Below are 15,087 nucleotides of genomic sequence, written 5' to 3' on the forward strand. Positions count from 1 at the left end.
AAACAATGTTAAAAAATGAAGAAGAACAACAACAAAAAAATATTATTTTTTAAGAAAAAGTGCTCTTCACATGCTTAAAATGGATGCAGCACACACAATGTGCCAAGTCAACACAAAGTGTCAAAATGACACATCGGAACCTTACTTGAGGTGTCTAAAATGAATAAAGCCCAGTTGAGGTGTCTAAGTGAAAGTTGATGCCAACTTTAGGGGGCCACCGATGGGTTTCGCCTATATATATAGTGCCAATTTTAGGGGGCCACCGATGGGTTTCGCCTATATATATATAATAGATGTTGAACCTCCTTTGGCTAGTTTGTGTGTCTACTCTTTAAATTTTGAAACCTCTTAATAAAAATTCTGACTCCGCCATCAGAAACAATGCGAATTGAGTCTTTTACAAGTTAAGGCTGAACTCACCCCATAGCCGCACTAAACCACCTATCATCTCCAAATACTTACTCCCAAAAATCAAGCGATTACTACCCAAAAATTAAGCAAATTTTTCTTTCACAATAAAATCTGAACGATTATCTCTACCTTCAATAGTTTAAGAGTTTATGTCCATTACCTAGTTTAATATAACAAAACTCAACATGGTAGATTTTATCTACAAATACCTAGTAACATATAATTATAATAATTACCAACCTCACATAGTTTATAATAATGTTTTTCATATATAAAAGTGTACCTAAATTTTTAGCGTTATAAGGCATAGTGCTCAAAGGGACCAATGAAGGAAATGACTATATGCAAGGAACATAGAAATGGTTATATCTTTAATAATCATCTTTCCACTAAAAATTTTAAAAAATATAACTTTTTTGGTATAATCATTAATTTACTAGTCCGATTAATATGAATTTACATCGCGTAAGGTCTATTAAGTAGGAGAACGTTCATTACCAGATTATTTTTTTCATTGTCAGGATTCAAACATGAAGCCTCTAGTTAAAGGTGAAACGATCCTATCCATATCACCACAACTCTTAATGATATTTTTTTTAAAAGTAATAAGTATATTTTTTTGGTATAACTATAATTCAGTTTCTGTAACTCACTAATCAGGCCAATTCAAATTTGTGATGCAAGCGTAAGGTCCATTAAAAAAGAAAGTGTTCCCTGTCAACTTTTTTCTTTCTTTCTATTTTTCGAATTCAAAATCAAAATCTCTAATTAAAGTTGAAAATATCATATTCATCCCGTCACAACCGTCTACTTAAAAATATAAGTGAATTATTGATAATTCTAGTGCTGCAGAAAGGAATAGGAAGGTGGAAAAAGAAGATAGAATTCATATAACCTCTCAATTTTTTCTATTTAAAACTTAAAAGAAACAATAGTGGATTCTTTTTTGTGTTTTCATTGGTAGTTTTTTTTTTCAATTGGGTAGTTGAATTACTACTCATTAGGCTATCTTATAAAGGATCACAAATGAGTTGGAGGTATATTTTAGAATGGCTAGTTGTTACTAAAAAATGTAAAAAGTAAATTTCATCATGATTTTATGTTATATTATTATAGAGATTATAAAGGCTACCTTTTACTAAGAAAATGTAAAAAAGTGTAAATATTTTTGAGTATGAGGTAAGTATATTTTTAAAATGGCTACTTGATACTAAGAAAATGTAAAGTACATTCATCATGATTTTTAATTTCTTATTTAATTGGAACATCTATAGTGCAAATGTAACTATGTTAATTTATTTTATTTTAAAAAAACATGTGAGACATTGAGGAAAAATATGATTAAATTACATATTGGTCTTGTTTGAAGTGGGAATTAATTAGGACAAAGATTTGAAGGCACTAAATGTTGAATTAAAAGAACACAATTTTTGAATACTGCACCATACACATTAAACATATGCTATTTACTTTGAATTTTTTTTAAAAATATAGCACCAAGTTGATGTTGGACTAATGCAATGTATTTGAGATAAGTTTACTTTGTTACTTTTGAAAAAATTAATTATTCCCACTGTTTCAAAATATGTGTTATTTTTCTCTTTTCAAGATTTAATTTAACTAATTTTTTAAATTATATTGAATTTAAATTAATTTAATATTTTTAAAATAAAATTTATATATTCAAAAATTATACGAAAAAATATAAATTATAATTTTTCATATATCGATATGATAGAAAGAACACCTCTTAAAATTTTGGTAAAGGAATATTATAATTTGAATGTGGACAAGCAAAAGCGATGACAAGTATTTTGGATCAGAGAGATTAATATTCACCATCAATAGGTATAGTAAGAGGAGACCACTCCACCCTTAATAACAAATCTTGTTTTGAATCATGAGAATGAAGAAATTAAATTTATGTCATTTCTATTTTTAATGGATATAAATTTGAATTTTTGGTAGAAAATAGCTGCTATCTCATAGAATTAATCAAAATACATTTAAACTGACTCAAACATCATAATTATATATTGTAAATAAAATAATAGTCTTTTTCTAGTATACTGAAGGAAAGTCAAAAGTAACTAAAAAAGAGTTCAAAAAAATATTAGGTTGACTTGATATCATCAACAAAATCAAAGATATTCATGATCAAAACATTATTTTGCAATTAGTCTTGTGTCTTTTGGGAAAGACAACTTGGGATAAGAGATTGAGTTCTCACACTAATCAAAGAAGTCAATCATAAGATCATAAAATAATTTCATTTATTTGGCTATTTGAAGATTTAACTAAATAAAAATTTTATATTTTTTTCATAAGTCACATGATTCAAATCTAAAATCGACTCTCTCCAAATATATATGATAGTAATCTTATTGACTTCTACAATAAATATATCATTAACAAGAAAGCTAGACAAATTAAAGAAATTATCTTATCGTTGACAAAATAAATAAAAAATATTGTTAACACAAAACTAGGCAAATTAAAGAAATGACGATTTTATCGTTGACAAATTGTACTAATGTTTATCTTATGAGCAAGTTACTTCAAAATAAAACTTCCTCACTCACCGATGATGAAAATCAAAACTTTGCTTGTTGAATATGTTCAAAATTTGATATACATGTATATAAAGCAATAATATTTGACTTATATACATATAATTTTTTGATAAAGACGTTCAACTGATCATTCTTTACTGACTAGTTCTGCCCAAGATTATTACTCTCCCAAGTCCTATCACACTTTAGATTTCCAAAAAGATGACATTAATCACCAATATAATTAATTTATTCTACAGTAATATTTGACATCATCACTTTAAAGAATTAAGGTAACAAATTTAAGGGTGTGTTTGTTAGGGAGGAAAATATTTTCTGAAAACGGTTTGTTTGTTTGGTTAAAAAAACATTTTTTTCTAATAAAATAAGTTTTTTTTTAATGAAAAAAATAGCTTTTCTAATGAAAGTACGGAAATAAAAAAAATATTTTCTAAATTATTTTTCAAAAAAAAAATCTATTTTTTTCTTTCTTTCAATGGAGAACATTTCTTCAAACACACCCTAAGTCCATGTCGATGTAAGTGTGAAAATTTCTTTGCAATTTTTTTTAGATATTAATTACGGGGTAATTATATATAATTTGATTAAGTAGTTGACCATTGTTTTAGGCTCATGTCTTAAAAATGTCTGCTAATATTTTATTTAATTTTAAAATAAATTCTCAAGAAAGTGAAAAAGTTAATTAATTACATGTTTGATTTTAATGATTATGTCTATTTGCCGCGTAAATGGAGTATAATAATAATCCACTAGGCATGGTTGATCAAATTATGCCCCTCATTTGGAAACAAATTTAAGAGACAAAAATAAAACAAACAAATATGATTAGACCCTTCTATAACAATCTCGTATTATGGATTTTTTTTTTTATAGTGATTGATTGTTATATACCTATTAATGTTGAGTCATTACAAGCAATGGCTATCTATAATTATATGCTTGTGTAAAAAGTCATGTGGCATTTGTTCTATATAAAGCGTCCAAATAAATTCTAATCTCGAGTACATTTCAAAGTAGGCAGTATTTTATTTTTTTTCATTATGTCAAAATTATAATTTCTTTATCAGTAGTAATATTATAATCAATCTTTGGATGATTATCTTGAGGTTTATTTTGCCGTGACATAATTAAATAACCAAAGTCTACAATAAGGCTTCAAGTGATTTTTTACCTAATTATCAAAGAAGAAATTGCAGGAAGCAAACGAATATATATATTATTTACCGTGAAAAATACCAATTTGAACTACAAAATTACAGCTATAGGTTGTTGAGATTATGGACGGCAAATGATCGGGTTGGATTAAATTGACTTATTCTGCTTTGATAAATGTATTGTAATCGTCAGTGGAATAATAATGAGTTAAAACGGATAAAATTAATTATTAGGTGAAGACCCCATTCGGCATTAGTTCACTTGAAAGGGAGAAAACTTTAATTAGATTTAAAAAAAAATATTAATAGAGATTCGTAATTATGGACTTGTTGTTTCAGATACCTAAAGAGGAGAAAGGTCGTAGTAATCAATGAAATACTTTGACGAGCTGAAAATCAGCATAGATTCGGACATTCCCAAATAGGGCAATTTTTCAAACTACTGTTGGGTGCGGGTGTGCGGCGTATTCATGGACTAACAAAGCGAGCTCTCAATTTGATCAAGAAAGCCTAGAGAGCTCTCTATCTTTCCTCAAATTTTTACCCAACTCACTTTTCACCCTTTATTACAAAGTGTGTGATCAGAAGCACACTTTTTGTAGCCAAACTAAACTATGGTCTTACTGAACTTCTCAACCCACGCCCTCGGAGATTGCTTCAATCAATACAAAGTTTTTTTGAATCTGCATATTTTATGTAACTCTTTTTTTATTCTGACATTGAACTTCAAATAAAAGGAGAAGAAAACAATATGCGACTGCAAATGTACCTTGCTTGGATAAAAAAGGATTAGGTCAATGTTACACCCCACCCTTTTTAAACTCAGAATGTCTCATAAGTTCCTTGGACATTACCATATGAACCGGATATGCTACGACACTATCCAATGACTCCAATGAAGGGAGGATGTGATACCCCGTGGTAGAGAAGGTTGGAAGGGGAATCATAAGAATCCGGAAGGAATAGGAGGCCAAGTAACGAGTCGTATGACTCGACTTATCTACGTAAGCTACTAATTTAGAAATCTTACATACATGAGTTACTTGATTACATACCAAGCTTACGTAGCAAGGGTTTCATAGGCTCGTAAATTGAGACGATATTACGAACAAGATTACGAACCCACGAGGAAGAGAAAAAAATTTCGCGGGGCAGCCAATGGGAGGGTGACACGTGGCTGCACCTAAGCAGGCAGGTGACCCACCTGCTTGGGGTCAAGTAGGTGACCCACCTGCTTGGGGGGAGGTGGACCCCACTGCCACATGGCAGCACCCCATTGGCCGCATGTTGAGGTGGCCCAATAAGGGGTTGACACGTGTCACCCTTAGGGGCTGACATGTGTCACCTCATATATATATGTATATATGATTCTTAAGCTGTTCATTATCCAAAAACAGCAGCCAACATAGAAAACAAAAACGTGAAGAACCAAAAGGAACAAGGCAGCAACATTTTGGAAGAATTAAAGGTGAGTTTTCCAATTTTCTTCCGTGAATTAATTATATACGGTGTACCTTAAGTATGTGGATATGTATATATGTATTTTAAGACCTTCATGGAAGTAAAACTCCAGCTTTTCAATTGGAATTTGGAAGAGAAAATAAGAGAAAGTCGAAGGAGAAAATGTTAAGAATTAATTAACCAACCCGTTTTTGGAAGGGACAGTGATTAGTAATATTGGTATAACTTCTTGTGTACAGATTTGTTTCGAGTGATTTAATATGTTTTGGAAAGGTATTTCGTGGCTCTATATCTTTCATTCAGACTCCAAAATCCAGTTGTACTTGTATCAGTTCGAAAAATGGTAATGAAGTGTAGAGGAGGTACTGCTCAGATTTGGTTTTGGAAATTCTACACGGACAGCTGTAAGTATTTTGGTCATATCTTTTTGTACAAAATTGATGTAGGGTTGATTCGAAATTGTTTGCGACCCTAAGACATATGTGTATAACTTTCATGAAGGGCGTAAATCCTGTTTCCCTCCATTACCCCTTCGAAACGAAGCGACAAGGTGAAACAGTAAACTGTCCAGATTTCACATTTTGGATAGTTTTGGCGAGTTTGACGAGTTTAACGTAAGGTAAGGTTTCTTCTTTAAATTTGAGCTTTATGTGTTCTGATGGAGCATGTTACACTCTCTATTGGTGGCTGGAAATATGAAAATGGCTTAGAAATACTTGGCGTTCGGAATAAACTAATTTGTAGTCGTTATAGTTGAATTGTTGTCGAAACAAAGTATTGTTCTTGTGAGTTGCTCTGCAGGGGTGTGGCTTGTTGTTGCAGGGCCTGAATATGTACTAATGTGGGTTAGGGTGCTTCTAGTCGAAGCCACATGACCCCTCGTTACGTATAATTAAAGGCGTCACAACATAAAGGCTAGACGCCCTATTGAGATATCGTATTTTTTTTATAAGTTGTTTGGAGTGTATGTTGTATATTGTTGGTATGAATTGCTGCAGGTTGTTGTTGTTGGTTGGCTGTAGGTCTTAGGGACCTAATTGGAAATTTTGATGGGGCATATTATAGGGGAGGTGCTGCCCAATTTTCGTTAACGCCTTAACAAACTAAAGGACTAGTCGAGGAAACGACTAAGGAAATAGATTCCATTAACATTAAGGCATAATCGAAGATGCTGGAAAGTTTAGAGTAGTTGATATTCGTATTACTTTCATATTGAATAGGTTCGGAAGACGACGAGACGAGCAGGATAAAGGGTAACTCCCAAAAGGTATGTAAAGCTTTCTCTTGGCATGTTTTGGTATAAATTCGTACAACTATCTTTCTTTCCTTTTGGCAAGTTTTAGCCTTAAGTGAAGTGTGTGTGGAATGTGGGGATAATTCCATTCCCAAAACTCCAAGTATGCCTCATAACCCATATCCACTGCTTAGTATTGGAATTTCTGAAAGAATTGAGTATTGCCTAGTAAGGCTTTTATGTGTTAAACACTAGTATGTGGAAAGCTATTTCTCATTTCCTATGATACGTATTTGATACGAAAGTGAGATTATGATGCCATAATGATTCACCGAGCCCCATGATGGGCCGGGTATGAAATATGTGTATGCAGATCCCATAAAGGAAAGTACAGACCATATATAGTTTATTCTCTTTCTTCTTCTGGCATGTCTTAGTTTTAGGTTAAACATGATATTAGTTCCGAGGTAACTCCATTCTTAGCATCTCTTATTTACGTCTGAATATCGAACTTTTATAATAATCGAACTATTTCCCTGGAAACTTTTATATGTTAAAAAGGTAACAAATGTACAGGGTCCAAGTCTTACAGACTATATGTTAACAAATGTTTCTGGTTCCATAAGTGATTTGTCTTTACTTTAGTATATGTCTAGAAGCCCCGAGATTATAATTGAGACAGCCCATAATGGCATTTAGAGGACACTCGAGATGACTACACCGTTACTCGGGTTCTCAAATAAAAGCTTAAGTTTCTTATTCTGTCGAGTCTCTAATAATGATTTAAATTGCATATAGTTACTCACTACTCTACTCGTGTATACTGTAACCCATCTTTCCCTGAGTCCCGGGCCAGGATATGTTCTCGTGCACAGTTCACTGCATTATTCACTGAGTCCCTCAATAGAGGGCCAGGATACGTGTATAAATATATGATGATGTGTTGTAATAAGGTGGTGATGGCACTAGGGCCATGATGGTTTTACAGAGATGATTTTACAGAGATGATTCACCGGACCCCCGAAAGGGCCGGCTATATGATATGACTCGAACATGCATGTTTTTGTAATTCATAAAGTACAGGTACAGGTTTCTGAATTGATATCTTATCCCCTGATTCTCTATCTCGGATATGTTTCCAGTTGTATTATATTATGTTTTACATACTCAGTACACATATCGTACTGACCCCCTTTCTCGGGGGGCTGCGTTCATGCCCGCAGGTACAGATACAGATTTTGGGAGTCCGTCAGCTTAGGATTCCATGCAGCTCAGCTGGAAGAGGCTTCATTGTATCGGAGCCTAGTTTTTGATACTGTCCACGGATGTATAGAAATTGTTTTATCCATTCAGGGGTACGGCGGGGGCCCTGTCCCGCCATATATTGTCATTTATATGTTTAGAGGTCTGCAGACATGTATATGTGGGTTGTGTATGTCAGTTTGATTAAGCTGGGTCTACATGATATATGATATATGTTATTATGTTATGGCAGCCTTGTTGGCTTGCCTGCCCTGTCATGTTGTGATACAAACGAAAAGGGCTACAGTTTATGAAAATGTTATCGCCAGTGGGGCTCTGTTACATGATATTGTCTTATTTACGATTCAATGTGACCTCAACTAATAGATATATGTACGGGGGGTCCAGGTCGGACCCCAGTCGCGGCCTACGGGGTTGGGTCGTGACAAAAGTGGTATCAGAGCAGTTCGTCCTCGGAGTGTCTGCAGACCGTGTCTAATAGAGTCTTGGTTATCGATGTGTTGCGCGCCACATCTATAAACAGGAAGCTATAGGACATTTAGGATGTTACCTTTCTTCTACATCTGAGATCGTGCTTTAGATCTGAGTCATAGGAAAAATTCTTTATACTAACCTTGGATCTTAACAGAAGGACGACACCAACAGAAAGAAGTAATTGACGACATGGAAAGTTACAAAGCATGCAGGTAAGTAAAGTTAAGCCAAAAAAAAGATATTCGTCGGGTAAGGTATTGAAGTAGAAGTATTATTGAAATGTAAAGTTGAAATTTGAAAGGAAAGCAGACAAAAAGTGCAACAGATGCAGTTTGAAGTTGGACATATGAGGTAAGTCCAATATTTTTATATTATTGTTGACTTTGAAAGCCCTGTGTTGCTGCGAAAAAAAAATGACATTGAAAGCCCTGTGCGGCTGTGATATGATATGTAAATATATATGCTGGCCCTGTGAGGCATTGTTGGTATTTTCTGTGTGCAGGTTTTGCGATAAGTAAGAAATATAGAGGAAACTCTGCCGAAATTTTTCCAGAACAAAGAACAGGGAATGAAACATAGATTTTTGAGATGTCTAAGGAATTAATACCAAGTACCCCTACTGTGTTCAACTAAAGCTGTAAGAGGTACCCTTTAGGTGGTCGATAAGGGGCACCCTTTTCACTCGAAGAATTTTATTTCGGAGAAACAAAGGCTTATTTAAGTAGTAAAGTTCAGATTACGGTATCTCCAGCCATATTTGTATTGTAGGAATATACACAGAGGGCTCAGAATAAAGGATAAGATGTCCCGCGAATGAGTTTCACTCTTTTTTTAAAAAATAAATAAAATACCAAGCCCTCAACTCCTAATTCTAAACTAGATGAGTGTTCATAACTCGAAGATAAACTCAGAAGGAGACCAGGTAGGTCAAGTACAAAAAAAAGGGGTACTGTGATGTTTTAGAGGTTCTAATTTCTTTCAACAATGGTTGGAAAATGATGTACGACAATAATTTATAATTTGCCACCGACTAATTAGGGAAAGAACTTCTAATAGAAGTACCACAAAGAGATGTCAGGAACTGAATACGGATACGAATTAAAAAGGGGATATATAAGTATGAATTAAATAGTGTGATACCAGTATGCAAGGATAAAGTGAGACCGCTAATAAGGCGCCATTGGTAGCGGCTAACTAAGTTAAAAGACCTGCATTGAGAACGCAGTAAGAGCATGGGGCTTAAGATATAAAAAAAATGACGCGTGTACACAACGTCGCCCCAAAAATAGTGGAACCCTTAAGGGACGAGGATGGAAAACTTAAGGAACAAATGATGCAACTTTTATTCGTCCCAATAAACAAAGGATATAAGTTGGGACAAAGCCACCGCTTCAAGAAAACTTGGAATAGTTATCATTGGAATACTAGTGTTGCCTAATTGAAATTGAACGACTACAAAGTACAAACAGAGAAAAGTGCGGGTACCCCCTAAAGGGGGGAAGTTAATGAGAAAACAGCAAAGGTAGGAGGAGGCAATTAATATAGCAATAAATGTGAGATAGACGTCTAAACTTCAATAAGATATCCTGCTGAACCAAGTTAGAAAGGTCTGGAAGCCACCAGTAATTGAACGGAAGCCAGAATGCTACATAAGGCAGCGTTAAGAAGTTTGTGACGAGACCCTGAACAACATAACACTAGAAGTTGGCTGCGTATAAAAACAGAAGAATGTATCAATAAAAGGATATCGAATAATTCAAGAGACACTACGAAGGATAATGATAACATGCTAGACCAAAAGCCAAAATGTTGGTTATAGAGTTGGTCGCAAATGATGTTGCGATAAATGTATAACCAAGGAAAAAAGAATAGAAAGCCTCCTGTGGTAGAAAATGAGAAGAACACAAAGTGAATAAAGGATAGGAGAGCTTATATGTCAAATTCCTTTAAAGCTATGCCAGCTAATAATAGCCAAAACTCAAAATTGCTCCAAAGGTCACTATATGAAAGAACTTTAGCGCTACTCAGTAGCCCACCCTAATGAATGGGTGCGTACAGAAAGGGGGGGGGATACAATAGGGGAAGTTAAACCAAAATGATCAAAAAGGGACATGGTCATAGCGGAACTAAAGGTCTACGCCGATACTGGTCGCAAGATAACAAAGGAAGGACAGGGCAAAACATAAAGACTCGCGAGACAACACTAAGGTAAATCTTGGGCTAAATTGAGTGCCCGCACATCGTAGAAAGGATTACAGTGAAACGATACACGAAGACTTCCCAGGAAGGTCACCCATCCCGATCTTACTCTCACCCCAGCACGCTTAACTTCAATATTTTGATGGAACTTAATACGTTAGTACTGGTGTGATCGCACGAGATGGAAGAATCTGAACTAGTAACGGAGAAACGATATGAGATTATGTACCCAGAGTATTATAAGATACGTTAAGGAAATTGTAACAAGGGCTTAAGAAAAACAAGAAGGATTAGCTAATTGCTAATTGACGACGCACTCGAATGCCACAACTCGTCAACATAGAACCAGTTAACGAGTGGAAAACCACAGAATAACAATATAGGCCAATTAAAGTTCTGAAAAGAGTCGAGAAAGACTATACGAGGCTAACGGTTACCAAATTATCCACGTCATTACGCACCCATTTTATACTCGGTAAGAGTAGGGTGCTATATGAGTTGTTGTGATTAGGCTAATGAATCAGCCCATTTGCATCCAATCAAGAGCACCTATGCTGCTGAAATTAGAGGGAGTTATAGAACATGGAGAATGGTAAGGTTCCGTGAGGTTTCCTTATCCAATATCCCAGATAAAGGGACTTCAATTATAATTAACGTCTTGAGATCAGTCCAAGAAGAGGTCAGGAGCACAGACAGGTCTTAGTACCGCATTTCTCCCTCGAGATACTAAACAGACTGAGCGCACTATTAGACGCTAGAAGATATGTCACAAGCCGGGAGACTAACTTTGAAGGTAGTCGGAATAATTATCCCTCACTTATCAAGTTGACTACAATAATAATTACTACTCCAGTATTCCAATGGCCCCGATATGATTAAGCAAACTATTGACTAAAAGCCAGAATCGGGAGGAATGATATACAGATAATCGACGTCGACATGCAGAGTTCAAGTTGATGATTGGATGTTCATAATGGGGTCACCTAGAAAAGGAACTTGACCCAGAATATGTTAGACTGTATCAGGTTGCGCGTAAGGTGGGCAACGCGGCTGGTAAGTTGAGCTTACCACTTGATTTGGAGACCATACGCCCAGCCTATCAGATATAGATATTTCGCGAATGTACTAGCGATCCACCCATAGTATGTCTTATAAATGAAGTCCATGAGATGGGAGAGTTATCCTATGAGGAGAAACTTATTGCCATCTTCGATTGGCAAATTAGAAGGTTGCGAACTGAAGACGTGCCTTCCGTCAAGGTATTGTGGCAAAATCAAAACTAGAAAAGGGGATGACCTAAGAAATTAAAAAGAGGACATAAAACACCAGGTCAACAGGTAACCCCAACTCCTGAAAGTCGTATACTAAGTACTTCGATGGAAATATGTGAAAGGAAATAGAAACGAATCCCCCGATGGTCTCTATAAGTTCTAAGGGAGGTTTTGTTTAACATTCGGGGACGAATGTTCTAAAGGGGGGAAGGATGTTACACCCCACCCTTTTTAAACTCAGAATGTCTCATAAGTTCCTTGGACATTACCATATGAACCGGATATGCTACGACACTATCCAATGACTCCAATGAAGGGAGGATGTGATACCCCGTGGTAGAGAAGGTTGGAAGGGGAATCATAAGAATCCGGAAGGAATAGGAGGCCAAGTAACGAGTCGTATGACTCGACTTATCTACGTAAGCTACTAATTTAGAAATCTTACATACATGAGTTACTTGATTACATACCAAGCTTACGTAGCAAGGGTTTCATAGGCTCGTAAATTGAGACGATATTACGAACAAGATTACGAACCCACGAGGAAGAGAAAAAAATTTCGCGGGGCAGCCAATGGGAGGGTGACACGTGGCTGCACCTAAGCAGGCAGGTGACCCACCTGCTTGGGGTCAAGTAGGTGACCCACCTGCTTGGGGGGAGGTGGACCCCACTGCCACATGGCAGCACCCCATTGGCCGCATGTTGAGGTGGCCCAATAAGGGGTTGACACGTGTCACCCTTAGGGGCTGACATGTGTCACCTCATATATATATGTATATATGATTCTTAAGCTGTTCATTATCCAAAAACAGCAGCCAACATAGAAAACAAAAACGTGAAGAACCAAAAGGAACAAGGCAGCAACATTTTGGAAGAATTAAAGGTGAGTTTTCCAATTTTCTTCCGTGAATTAATTATATACGGTGTACCTTAAGTATGTGGATATGTATATATGTATTTTAAGACCTTCATGGAAGTAAAACTCCAGCTTTTCAATTGGAATTTGGAAGAGAAAATAAGAGAAAGTCGAAGGAGAAAATGTTAAGAATTAATTAACCAACCCGTTTTTGGAAGGGACAGTGATTAGTAATATTGGTATAACTTCTTGTGTACAGATTTGTTTCGAGTGATTTAATATGTTTTGGAAAGGTATTTCGTGGCTCTATAGATTTCATTCAGACTCCAAAATCCAGTTGTACTTGTATCAGTTCGAAAAATGGTAATGAAGTGTAGAGGAGGTTCTACTCAGATTTGGTTTTGGAAATTCTACACGGACAGCTGTAAGTATTTTGGTCATATCTTTTTGTACAAAATTGATGTAGGGTTGATTCGAAATTGTTTGCGACCCTAAGACATATGTGTATAACTTTCATGAAGGGCGTAAATCCTGTTTCCCTCCATTACCCCTTCGAAACGAAGCGACAAGGTGAAACAGTAAACTGTCCAGATTTCACATTTTGGATAGTTTTGGCGAGTTTGACGAGTTTAACGTAAGGTAAGGTTTCTTCTTTAAATTTGAGCTTTATGTGTTCTGATGGAGCATGTTACACTCTCTATTGGTGGCTGGAAATATGAAAATGGCTTAGAAATACTTGGCGTTCGGAATAAACTAATTTGTAGTCGTTATAGTTGAATTGTTGTCGAAACAAAGTATTGTTCTTGTGAGTTGCTCTGCAGGGGTGTGGCTTGTTGTTGCAGGGCCTGAATATGTACTAATGTGGGTTAGGGTGCTTCTAGTCGAAGCCACATGACCCCTCGTTACGTATAATTAAAGGCGTCACAACATAAAGGCTAGACGCCCTATTGAGATATCGTATTTTTTTTATAAGTTGTTTGGAGTGTATGTTGTATATTGTTGGTATGAATTGCTGCAGGTTGTTGTTGTTGGTTGGCTGTAGGTCTTAGGGACCTAATTGGAAATTTTGATGGGGCATATTATAGGGGAGGTGCTGCCCAATTTTCGTTAACGCCTTAACAAACTAAAGGACTAGTCGAGGAAACGACTAAGGAAATAGATTCCATTAACATTAAGGCATAATCGAAGATGCTGGAAAGTTTAGAGTAGTTGATATTCGTATTACTTTCATATTGAATAGGTTCGGAAGACGACGAGACGAGCAGGATAAAGGGTAACTCCCAAAAGGTATGTAAAGCTTTCTCTTGGCATGTTTTGGTATAAATTCGTACAACTATCTTTCTTTCCTTTTGGCAAGTTTTAGCCTTAAGTGAAGTGTGTGTGGAATGTGGGGATAATTCCATTCCCAAAACTCCAAGTATGCCTCATAACCCATATCCACTGCTTAGTATTGGAATTTCTGAAAGAATTGAGTATTGCCTAGTAAGGCTTTTATGTGTTAAACACTAGTATGTGGAAAGCTATTTCTCATTTCCTATGATACGTATTTGATACGAAAGTGAGATTATGATGCCATAATGATTCACCGAGCCCCATGATGGGCCGGGTATGAAATATGTGTATGCAGATCCCATAAAGGAAAGTACAGACCATATATAGTTTATTCTCTTTCTTCTTCTGGCATGTCTTAGTTTTAGGTTAAACATGATATTAGTTCCGAGGTAACTCCATTCTTAGCATCTCTTATTTACGTCTGAATATCGAACTTTTATAATAATCGAACTATTTCCCTGGAAACTTTTATATGTTAAAAAGGTAACAAATGTACAGGGTCCAAGTCTTACAGACTATATGTTAACAAATGTTTCTGGTTCCATAAGTGATTTGTCTTTACTTTAGTATATGTCTAGAAGCCCCGAGATTATAATTGAGACAGCCCATAATGGCATTTAGAGGACACTCGAGATGACTACACCGTTACTCGGGTTCTCAAATAAAAGCTTAAGTTTCTTATTCTGTCGAGTCTCTGATAATGATTTAAATTGCATATAGTTACTCACTACTCTACTCGTGTATACTGTAACCCATCTTTCCCTGAGTCCCGGGCCAGGATATGTTCTCGTGCACAGTTCACTGCATTATTCACTGAGTCCCTCAATAGAGGGCCAGGATACGTGTATAAATATATGAT

Source organism: Solanum dulcamara, chromosome 6 (assembly GCF_947179165.1).
Source record: "Solanum dulcamara chromosome 6, daSolDulc1.2, whole genome shotgun sequence".
NCBI lineage: Eukaryota > Viridiplantae > Streptophyta > Magnoliopsida > Solanales > Solanaceae > Solanum > Solanum dulcamara.